Source organism: Suncus etruscus, chromosome 5, assembly GCF_024139225.1.
Source record: "Suncus etruscus isolate mSunEtr1 chromosome 5, mSunEtr1.pri.cur, whole genome shotgun sequence".
Taxonomy (NCBI): Eukaryota; Metazoa; Chordata; class Mammalia; order Eulipotyphla; family Soricidae; genus Suncus; species Suncus etruscus.
Genome location: NC_064852.1, coordinates 35,841,726 through 35,854,546, shown reverse-complemented (window position 1 = coordinate 35,854,546; position 12,821 = coordinate 35,841,726). Strand labels below are relative to the sequence as shown.

General features: G+C 35.6%; 1 non-coding gene across 1 annotated transcript; it reads right to left on the bottom strand.

Moving 5' to 3' along the window:
- Positions 1 to 8,216: 8,216 nt before the first annotated feature.
- On the bottom strand, positions 8,217 to 8,380 carry LOC126009982 (U1 spliceosomal RNA). Its single transcript, XR_007496129.1, has one exon. It is a non-coding gene; the product is annotated as a U1 spliceosomal RNA (small nuclear RNA).
- Between the last annotated feature and the right edge of the window lie 4,441 nt (positions 8,381 to 12,821).

Genomic DNA, 12,821 nt, shown 5'->3' with positions numbered 1-12,821 from the left:
CTATCATCAGAATGTTAATGAGTGAACAAAGTAGAATGCCTGTCTTGAATACAGGCAGGGGTGGAGGAGAGAGAAGATGGGGGCATGTTTGTAATCATGGTGCTTAATGAAATATTATTAAAAAATAGAAAATCATAGGTGAAGGAAAGCTGATTATGGAAACAAGAAGCTAGCAAAGATAGAGCAATAAGGCCTTATTCCAGATACTACAGAATAAAAGATAGTGTCCCCTTTGTCTGGCTTTTATTTTTACCCCATTCTTTTCTTTATTTTTGATTTAGGCACCCCACTTATGAGAAACCACCTATGTGTCTTAGTCCTTGGAATATGATTTGGGTTTGGGATTCAGGACTGGGATAATTTTTGTTATCACCCAGATGCTACCTGTATCCTAGTTCCTTTTTTTCAATTATTATTATTTTTTTTGTTTTGGGGGGCCATACCTGGTGATGCTCAGGGGTTACTCCTGGATATGAGCTCAGAAATTGCTTCTGACTTGGGGACCATATGGGATAAGGGCAGGGGATCAAACGGAGGTTTGTCCTGGGTCAGTCGCGTGCAAGGCAAACACCCTACAGCTGCGCCATTACTTCTGCCTCTGTATCCTAGATTCTTATGATAAGTTATTTTACTGGGTTTCTGTAAGTTTGCCAGTTTGACTTTGTCTCATGGGAATGAAATACTGCTGGGAAATTCTGGAATGGTCAGCACAGGGTAATAACCCCTATTACCACATCTAATTAACATAAAGATTTATGACATTTAGATCCTAGTGAGTCCAGTGTTGGTTTCTTGGATCCTGACTTGTGACTAAAAATAAAGAGATTGCACTGCCTTTGAGCCCAGCATGCATGGCCCCAGGAGTCAGGCTGCCTAACTGGTGCTGCCAGCCCCCCCCCCTCGCCAGTGGCCCTTTTAACCGCGAGAGACACACCAGATGGCACTGCAGGGTGCAAAGTGTGCCCAGGGTTGTGACAGACTTGAGCCTCCATCCTAAGATTTAGATATTTCCGCTCATTTGGGAACTCAGTACCCAGGATTGAGAGGGGCCAGGACCCCTATCATTAGTGCAGGAAAGAAAACTGCCCACAGACCATGTAGTTAATCTTGAAGAAGGTGACTACATAGCTTCTGAGACAAAGCCTTTGATATTTCCTCAAATGAATGCTCTGAAAAAATGTTTGCAATTAGCAACCAGGATTGTACCTCATTGGTAAAGGCTGGTTGGAATGGTTTGATCTCATGGCTTTTCCTCAATGTTGGTGGCGAGGCCCACTGTCCCACCTGAATTTGTGTGTGTGTTTGTGTGTGTGTTATGGCTATTTGCTCGCCAAATGCACACTTGAATATGAAAATGTTGCTATGTGGATCTCACTGATTGTTTGCAACATTCCACACCTTACTACTCTGCCACATTACCATTCCTGGGAGAGGAGGGTGGCAGCCCTGAACTAGGAGTGAAAAGTACGATTTGTGCATTTGCTGCCAGAGAGAAAAGAAAAATAAATAAAGAGACGGTTGAATAATACAGTTATGACATTAGAGCTAAAAATGGAGGATTTGTTATTTAATATCACTTACATATGCCCAGTGCTTCTGTGATTCCATATTATATATCAAACTCTGAATATCTGATCATGGTCAACATAATCTAGCCCCAGTCTGTGTTTTGTGTTCTATTATTTAATTAAAATAAATAAGTTATGCAACTTGATTACAAAAATAATCCTAAATAAATATTTCAGATACTTATGGTTGCTTTAAAAAAATTCAGAGTACAGCTCATAATTACTTCATTCTTTAACACAGACCTTAGTTTTTTTTTTTGTTTGTTTGTTTTTTGTTTTTTGGCCACACCCGTTTGACGCTCAGGGGTTACTCCTGGCTATGTGCTCAGAAATCGCCTCTGGCTTGGGGGGACCATATGGGACGCCGGGGGATCGAACCGCGGTCCGTTCTTTGGCTAGCGTTTGTAAGGCAGACACCTTACCTCTAGCGCCACCTTCCCAGCCCCCAGACCTTAGTTTTTTATATACAGCTTTGACAAAGCGATAATAGCAGATAAATAGCAGATAAATGTATATTTTAAGGTAGTTAGGAAACAACAAAACACTTCTGGAATCCTGGTAATTTTCAATATCTTGATTTAACAAAGATAAGTTAACACTTGAGGGTTTGGGGTAATGTATATTCTTTTTTGTTTTTGTTTTTTATTTTTTGTAACCGTAATGTATATTCTTATGCAAAATGCAATACTTAATATTTTAACATTGATAAAATATTAAAAGTGTTGTGGGGCCAAGAGAAGCAGTGTAAGATAGTCCAAAAGGAGAATTAGAACTTTTAAATCTCATCATTGTGAGGTAACCAGTCAAATAGATCACAGATATGATTAAGAGGAAGAAATGACAACACTTTTCAAGAGGAAAATATGGGGTCTAAATATGGGAAATATCAAAATTAGGTATTCAAATATCTTTCTGTGAGAGATAGCACAAAGGGTAGGTGCTTGCCTTTGATCACAGTCACCCCATATTGTCTCCTGAGCCCTGTTAGGAGTAAGTCCTGAGCACCACTACTGCCAAAATAAATAAATAAATAAATAAATAAATAAATAAATAAATAAATAAATAAATAAAGTAAAAGCGTGTGGAGAAGATACCAGGCAGGTGCCTTACTCTGACTCCTCACCTGTGTACAGACAGATATATTAAAAAAATGTTAGTTTTCACCAATGTACTTTAGTCCTTAAGAGCAAAGAAAAAACGAAGAAGCAAAGAATCATGTGGCTATTGACCTTGAGAAGTGGGCCATAGACTCTCATTGAGAAACCACAGATTATAGTTACAGACTAGGAAAATAGTGATGACTTCAAGAGACATGACAAATAAGGTACCAATGTGGATTAAATAGGACAAACCCAGGAACCAGGGAAAAGCCACCAAGGATTCAGCATGGTGATGGACATAGAATGTTGGGGGATTCAAAACTTTTAAAGCTGATAAATAAATAATTTTAAATACTTAAACATCTGGAGCTCTGTTTATTAGTTTTATAAATACAATTCAAAGACCCACTCAAGGACTTACACAGATTCACAGTAACAAAAGTATGTTAAATCCATGGGTCAACTGAAAATAGCCTGGCCTATTTACCATTATGAGTCTAGCAAGAGGCTGGAATTGTAAAATGGGTGGGGATTTTATCAGTGCTTCCACTCACAAAGAAAAGGCATTCTATTTGTTCTCAAGAAGAAAACTATTTATGAGAATTTGCCTCTGTCTGATGCATTTTTCTTTTCATTCTATGCTTCAATCCTACTAATCTTCAATTTATTCTTTAAACATGTCAATCATAGTCCATTCTTTAAGGTTTTTATAGTCATTGTTCCACGTACTAGAAATATTCCCCTCAATTATTTGCACTTTTTACATCTTACTTACAGTCTGTTTATTTATTTTTTTACAGTCTGTTTAAATATTTGTTTAAACCCATCCTCTAACACAGTACTTTTCTGACAACTCTAATACAAATAATACTTCAGTGTGTGGTAGTCCTTTACTTTTTACTTCTTTATTTTGTTTGTTTGTTTTACTTAGCTTCATGCATGTTTAGACTTACTAGTTGAGTCTCTGGTTTATTCTTTTTTTCTATAGAATACAATTTAGTCAGAGCACATAGAATGTAATAGTAACTAACACATAGAAGACACATGATAAATATTGATTGAGGGGACAGAGCAATAGTGCAGCAAGTAGATTATTTGCTTGGATGCATCTGACCCAGGTTAAATCTCTGACACCCAGCTTGTGAACCCTATCAAAACTAATACCTGAGCACAGAGCCTAGTGTAAGCCAGAACAATATTGGATATAGTATGCTAGGTATGCTAGCTAATAAACAAAACAATAGTGGTTTGAATGTATAAATGTAAAAAAGCAAGAATCATAAATATGCTCAGTAATTTCTGAGACACATTGTCATTGCTGAAGGACTGATGTGATAAATTTATCACTGAGCTACTCACAGATATATGTTTTTAACTTATAAATACAATTTTTATAACAAAATCTTAAACTCCCTACATAAATTTATTATTAAATGATTAAATCACTAATAGTTATTACTTCACCAGAATCATCTCAAGAAAAATTACTTGAGTTGTTTTCAGATTCTGATTAATGTGAACAGTGTTATGATGAACATAGAAATGCAGAGGGATTTTCTACAATGAGATTTTGGCTCCTAAATTATATTACTAAGAGTGTATTGTTGGATCATATCTATTTCTAGTTTTTTAAGAAACATCATATTGTTTTCCACAAAGGCATTCCCAACAGCAGTAAATGAGAGTCCCTTACTGCCCACATCCACCAGTAATTGTTGTCTTTGCTTTTAGTGATATGTGCCAGTATCTAAGATATTAGATGGTATCTCATTGTTGTTCTGATTTGCATCTCCCTGATGTTTAATTATGTAGAGCATTTTTCATGTACCTATTGGTCATCTGTATTTCTTTTTTGAGGATATGTCAACCATTGTGGAACATCTGCACAATGGAATACTACACAGCTATTTGAAAAAATGAAGTCATGAAATTTGCTTATACATAGATGGATGTGGAGAGTATTATGCTAAGAGACGTGAGTCAGAAGGAGAGGAATAGATAGACTAATTATACTCATCTGTGAGATATTAAAAATGATAGTATGATAATAGTATGATAGTATGGTAATATCCAGATTCAATAGAGATGAGGGCCAGGTGAACCAGTCCATGTCAGGAAGCATATCACAAATAGCAAGTGAGTAGATTTAGGGCTGAAAAAGGACTACTATGATAATGATGTGAGAACCAGGATCCCTCTGGGTTCATGATAAGGTGCTAGACTATGACGAGCCCAAACCTTAGTATAAGCAGTTTTTCTCAAAACAGGTTAAAAGCAGATCTTCAGGCAGGTTAAAAGCTTAGTTACTTTTCTACTCTTAGCTCTCGCTTGTACTCTGAGCCAAGGTGGAGGGAGTTAACTCCATTCCTCTCTGAGAAAAGGCAGAGGGATTTAACTCAGAAATAAAACCACAGAAGGAATGCAGGATGTCAAGACCCTCCCAATTCTGCTAGGATAGAGGAACTAGGTGTCTAGCATGTTCCACCAGATAAGGCCCCCTTGACAACCAAAATTGAGTTAGATGAGTAAGAAATAAGATGAAACATCAATGGAAAGAATGTGCTTTGTGCACAAATTGATATAAACCATTCATATCTGTGATGGAAGTTATAGACCAATCATAAATACTATAAAAGTTGAACTGTTTGTGTTAACCAATAAAATGATTATGCTGTTAATATTTGTAATGTCTATATAAACTGACTAAGATTTTGCTTATAGGTCCTGGTCAAGACTCCCCTGATTGGATGACACTTGAACCTCAATTAGTCCCTTTTGCATCTTCCAATATCAGAGGTGGTCTCTGACTCTCAGTGCTGACTCTGGTGGTCAACTTGGACCCTAACAATTATATATGGAAATGATCACTCTGGAGAAGAATTGTTCCATAAAGAAGATTAAGTGATTGGCATGATATCCTTCAATAACAATATTGCACACCAGTATCTAAAAGAGGAGGGAGAGAGGGAGGGGGGAGGGAGGGAGCGAAGGAGGAAGGAAGGAGAAAGAAGGACAAAAAAAGAAAGGAAGGAAGGAAGGAGGGAGGGAGGGAGGGAAGGAGGGAGGGAAGGAGGGACAAAGGAAGGAAGGAGGGAGGGAGGGAAGGAGGGAGGAAGGAAGAAAGAAAGGAAGGAAGGAAGGAAGAAAGGAAGGAAGGAAGGAAGGAAGGAAGGAAGGAAGGAAGGAAAGAAGGAAGGAAGGAAGGAAGGAAGGAAGGAAGGAAGGAAGGAAGGAAGGAAGGAAGGAAGGAAGGAAGGAAACAGAGTCAGATTTTGGGGGTGAGGAAGGAAACTAGGTACACTAGGAAACTAGGTTGGTAGGAGTCGTACATTGGTAAAGGGAAGTGTCAATTGTATGACTGAATCACAATTATGAACAACTTTGTAACTAAAAAATACTGTATTGTAACCATGGTGTTTACATAAAGTAATTGAACAAAGAAAAAATCTTAATATATATTTAAAAGAGGTTCTCTATGGTATGGACTTCTAAGGAATTACTTGTTTGAAAAGATAAAATATATTATCTTAATTAAAAGGTAAACTTAAAAGATATTTGCGTAGCTTGATTATCCAATTCAGCACAATAAATGAAAATCAAATCAAATCAAATAAATCTTACCCTTTCTGAATTAATGAATAATTTGCCTCATTATTAACATCCTTACTTAGAGATAATTATAAAATTAATCAAATAAATGTAAAATGAGATATATAAATTGGCCAAAAGTAGAGATATGCTATCCTCTAAACAAGAAAGCCTTTCCTTGTAAAATCACCTAAAGGCAATACTATTACATGCAAGCCATTCAGAGGCTAGAGTAAAAGAGAAAATGGCAAACTTATTTAATTGATAAGGTGGTTTGGTGTTGAAATTAAGAAGTTTAGTAACTGGAGGTTGAAAAAGAAAACTGAACAAAGAACAATATGTAAAATGTGAGCATAAACTTCTTTAAGTTGACACACAAGTTTGTGATAAAATTAGGAATTGAAAGGCCAAATTCATAAAGAGGTTAGACACCAAAGTAGGAGAAACAAGAACTCTAAGAGAAGAGATATGACATGTTGTCTTAGCTACTACTGGCTACAAGGGAGATTTGAAAAGCAATTCATGATGAAATAGAAGGTCTTTGCAATCATTTAGAACTTCCACCGAATACCCAAAAGGACCATATATTAAACTAAAAACCTATTTCAAGAACAAAGTTATTCTTCTGAGATTTAATGGGCAATAAAGAAAACAGAAAAACAACACAAAAAATAACTTGTAAAAACATAAAGACATTAAGTTGTACAAAATAAGGCAAAATAAATTACAATGTGACAGGAAAATACACTAAAATATAAAAATGTATGATGTAAGAAATTAAAAGGTCAATAGAAATCTTTTTAGAGCCTAAATGAACTCAAATTAACAATCAGAGACATTAAGTTATGATACTAATTTTATTCTTCATGACTGTGAAGTAATTGCAACGGTTTGTTATTAATTGTGACAAGCATCATAGAGATGATAAAGAGAGGAGAGTGGGAGAGAATATACATTCTACTTCCAAAGTAAAAATTTTTGGTTATGTTTAATTGTTTCTTATTTTGTTTGCTTGTTTATTTTGATGTTTAGGTTCCATCCTGCAATTCTCATGACTAGTGCCTGGCTATGCTCAAGAGACTATGTAGAGACAGGAATCAAATCTAGGTTATCTGCATGTAAGTCAAGCACCTAACCCAGTGTACAATCCAATCATACATGTCTAATACATTTTAAAATAAGACAAAATATCTACTACTCTATAATATTAACATTTTCAATATGCAATGGCAAATGAAACATTCCTACTAATGACAATGAAAATGTCACTCATACCAGGGAACAGGTCAGTGAGTAGAAACAAATATACACAAAAGAAATATAAAATTAGCAGTTAAAATATTTTCAAGCAATTAAAATATACTAATAGACTAGAAAGTTGAGCTTATCTTGGAAATTAAAAACAGCATGAAAATATAGCAGTGCAAAAATAAAAAGTAAATTCGATGAGTTATTCACAAATTTGTGACACAGTGCTTTAATAGAAATGCTCCATAATAAAATATATTAAAGAAAAAACAGCAATGTAAAGAGCCTTAACAAATCTTGGGGGCTGGCGCGGTGGCACTAGAGGTAAGGTGTCTGCCTTGCCAGCGCTAGCCTAGGATGGACCGAGGTTCGATCCCCGGTGTCCCATATGGTCCCCCAAGCCAGGAGCGACTTCTGAGCACAGAGCCAGGAGTAACCCCTGAGTGTCACCGGGTGTGGCCAAAACAAACAAACAAACAAAAACAAAGCATGGATTACTAAGAACACATACACACAACACATACATATATATTTAGAAATTTCAAATAAGGAGAACAATTAAAAATATAAATAATCAGAATTTGGTGAAAATTATATACTAACCATAAATACCAGTAACTCCAAGCAAAGCAAACAAAATGATACTACAATTCAACCATAATTATGATGCATAAATATGATGCAGTGATAAAAAGAAAATTTTTTTCTTTATTAGAGGAGGGCTCTAATGCAGTCCCCCACTACCACAAATTATGCAGTTGAGTTTCCCACATTTGGGAAAATCGCAGGGGTCAGCACATCCAGAGTACAATGAATAAGCCTCCCCCTGGAGAAACCACCTTCGTGATCATGGTATCTCCCCTGCCAGGTAAGTATGAGAAAATATTTTTAATATTTGAAAAAAATTATACAGAAAGCTTTCAAGAGAAAAAATATGTCCTTAAAAATAGAAAATGCATGGAAAATACAATGTTAATATAATTCATGTGAAGTTAAACTATGATAAATGAAATGACTTGAAGAAAAAAAAAAAGGAAAAATCTGTATTCCACTGTATGCAAGTTAGAGTATTTGCTACTTGAAAACTCAAGCAACAAACCTAGACAAAAGACAGATGTTTTCATAGATAAAGGAAATTAAAATGCATTTTGAGTTGTTCACACCTAGGCAGCTCCATAGACTCATTCACATCTCAAAAGAAATATAAACCAAGCCATGAAAACTTATGGCCACACAGCTAAAATAGGCAATCTCAGGAGGAGATGGTAGGCCAATCCTCCACTCTTCTGAAGTTACGCCTGCTGTACCCATTACCGATAATCACCACTTTGCCTATGGCCCTAGTTCACCACTATAATTCTCTGCAGAGATACCAATCTGCCCAAACTCCAGGTATGCTACTATTTGGACTGATATCACCAGGGCTTTTTGGAATGAGTATCTGCTCTGAATTTTCCACCTGCATTACAGTTCCAGGAAGCCTGGCAGCTCTAACCATGACTGCAAAAGCAGACCCCATGTTTACATCAGAGTAGCTCCATAGACTTTCTGAAAAGAGATGTAAATCAAGCCTTAAAAAATTATAGGTACAATAGTCAAGCAGCTGAAAGCTGGCACTTATCGAAGGAGAGCGCAGGCCAAGCCTCCACTCTGCCTGCTACACACATTATCCATAATCACTGTTTTGCCTATGACCCTGTTTCACCACTTACCTACAATACTCCGCAGAGATACCAATCTGACTAAACCCCAGGTATTCTAATATTTGGACTAATATCACCAAGACTTTTATGGATTGAGTGTCCTCCTTCATTCTACTACTTTTGGGAAATCTGGAAGCTAAAACCATTCCCCCCAATAGCCACAATATCAGTAATATTGCTTTGAATTCCTGGATACCTTAATTTGGTTGATGCTGTCATTCCCATAGGAACACACCAACTTATATTCCAATTTGTAGTTGAGGTCACTCAAAGTTAAGAAACAAATAGAATAACAGAATAGTCTCCCAAAAGATATACTTCTAAAGTCATAGCAAATAAATATTTCTAGTGAAGGATTTAAACTTTTTACTATTTAGACAAAATTAAGGTAACATTTTCGATTAACCTTAACTAACCCTAATTAACCCAGATATAATTTTTAGTATCTAATATTGAATGCTATCTTTAATTTGTTTGTGCTCAGTGAAATGGCCAGATGAAAATTTTGATTACACCAAGATACCAGACAAAGTAACTGTGCATTAATTACAAATTTATTTTGATTAAAATATGATTTTAAAGATAACAGGAACTAAAGGAACTAAAAAGTCACCTGTAAGTAGTCACTTCTGACCATGACTAGCAAATCACCTGGAAGTTGTCACTTCTGACCTTGTAAGAAGAAAATATTGGAATAATTTGATATCTAAGATCTTTCCATAGACACATCAAAATTCTGAAGCCATAGGAAACTATGGTGATAAATCCATATGATTTATTCAGATAAATTTAGCAACTGATCTCTGGAAAAGCTTAATTGGAACAAAAGCTCATAAAATGTACACTCTTTTCTTTGTTTATTTTTTAGAAAGTAGCTTATGGATTTCTTTAATGAGAAAATCCTGGGAGTGGTAATATTATGGAATATATATATTCTTATGGACTCTTTCCATTGTAATCCAATCAGATTCTCAGAGGCCAGGAGGCTCTGGAAATATCTTTACAAACTCACTGAGGAAAGAAACAGGGATATTAGCACAATGGGGAAATTGCAAATACACTGGAGGATTATATCAATATCTATCATTAATGAATAAATTGTGTTGGAAGGAAATCAATACTATAAACAGTATTATCAATTAATTTTATTCTGTTGTCATTATACCTCAAAAAGCAATAATAATACGGGGAAGTATAACCACACACATTCACATAAGCAAAAATAAAATATACTTAAAAACTATGAAAAGATATGAAAAATTAAAGATGATAAAACACTTTTTAAAGCATAGTGGCAATAACAGAATAGTTATTTATTGTTTTGTTTTTGCTGACATCATATATGCAGAAGTGGCGAACACGCCGCTCTCGAGCCGAATGCGGCTCCGGGCCAAATGAATGTGGCTCTTTGCCTCTTATCATTATTTTGTCTACTGTGGCTCTTTGCCAAGTTTGGATTTTGTTCTGCTTCTGAGGAGGGATCTCTGAGGAGAGATCTCCGAGCTCCCACCACCAGGCTGCGACATCCTGTCTCCCATCCCTCAGAAACAACTGCATGGGCCAGCGAGCAGGGGACCCGTCTGGCACATGTTGGGTCACATCTTGCCGTTAGTTCTGAGTGTGGAGGACGCAGCACACCCTCACCACCACTGCAGGATTTTGACCCTCACTCAAAATGGCAAAATGCAATATGTGTTTAATAGATTATTGTTAAAATTAGATGCCTTTGTGTGAGTGTTTGTCTGTTTTGGAAGGTCACTGCGTGGTGTGGCTCTCTGACTCTCACAGTTTAAAGTTTTGGCTCTTTGTGTTGAACTTGTTCGCCACCCCTGATGTATGGTGTCAGGACTTGCAGGTAGGACATGTGCATGAGCATGAGGAAAGAGCCCTACACAATGAAAAATGTTTCTGGCCCTAAAATGCTGGCCCTAATGTTGATGGAATACAAAGTACTCTTAACAATATAATATGCCAAAACAGAACAAAATGTGAATTGCTTGTTTTAATCTATTAAAATCTTAAATATGAACCCACTCAAGAACAAACTTTCTACTTTAGGACTGACCAAGTCTGGTTTATTCCAAGAATGTAAAATTGAGCCAACATTCAAAGTCACACTATGTAAAGTTATTATTGTATCAGTAAAGAATTATTAAAGTAATATCAATTATCCAGAAAGAAATAAATTCAACAAAGAGTTAATAGTTATTCACATGAAAAAACACCCCAACAGTTAAGAGTAGAAAACTCAAAATACTAAACAGTATACAACAGTACAATTAAAATGCTATGTATCAGTTTTCAAAATTGAGAATAAAGTAAAAATATTTTTCTTACAATTTATTTTTAACAGTATATAGAAGAGAAGGAAGAGTATGGGAGGATCAATGTGGTGAAGAATACTGATTCTTTGTGGGTATAGTGCAATAATATATTTTGGAAAGATGTGAATACATTGGTGAATACACTAGTCTTTTATGTAGTATAGTCAGGTAAACTACAGTAACTTCAAAAATTAAGATGCAAGAACAGCAATAACAAAATTTATTAGAGCACTAAGAAAATATATAAAATTTGAAAAACAAAAAACAGAGCAAATTTATAGGCCTGGCAGCAGAACATATACTTAGAATATGCAAACCTCAGTGTCCAGGTAATGGCATAATATGCACTGCCTACCCATCCAACTTCCCTCCAGATGTAGTCTCCTACAGATGTAGTCTACCTCCAGATATAATCTTCATCATGAATGGTCAGAGTAACATTACATTTTTAGGCAATGATTAGACTAGTATACCTGTATTACTAAGTAATTATCTCCAGTATGGTCACCCACCAAGCTTCACATTCCCAGAAAGGTGAGATCCTTAATAATAAATAAATAAATAAATAAATAAATAAATAAATAAATAAATAAATAAATAGGCTTAAGAGATCATTCAAATGAGCACATGATTCATTGAGCACATGATCACAGTATTTAAATCCTGGTGACTTGGGTTTGATCCCAATCACCACAGGGTACCATGCATCACATTGAACCACTGACTTTTGAGTAGAGAAACAGGAGTAGCCTCTGAACACTAGTAAATATGAAAAATAAGCAAACATCAACAAAGTTTAGAAAAGATGATGGTAAAGATTATAAACTGTATTTATTAAAAAACAAGAAACTATTTTAAAAGTTTTAAGACATTTTATAAACATACGAGCCTTGTTATCTTAGAATACAGATATTTTCTTGTTTCCCAAAAAGCAGAATATTGGGATAAAATAGTACAGTTCCCAACCTCAGTTTGAATGCCTGGCATTCATGTGGTCCCCCAGAATTGTCAGGAGTGATTCCTGCATATAGAGCCAGAAGTGAGCCCTGAACTTTGATAGGTGTGGCCCCCAAACAAAACAAAATCCAAAATACATGAAGTGAATTTTCAATATGACTTTATATTTTTTAACTTATTTAGGAACACTTTTTGATTAAAAAATAAAATGCCTGAGAGGTTTAGGATTGATAGTTATCCATGAGTATATGCATGGTGAATACATTGTATCTCACGGACTCTAATTTCTATTGTCAAAATCCATCTGAGTTCCAATCGTTCTACAACGTCAAT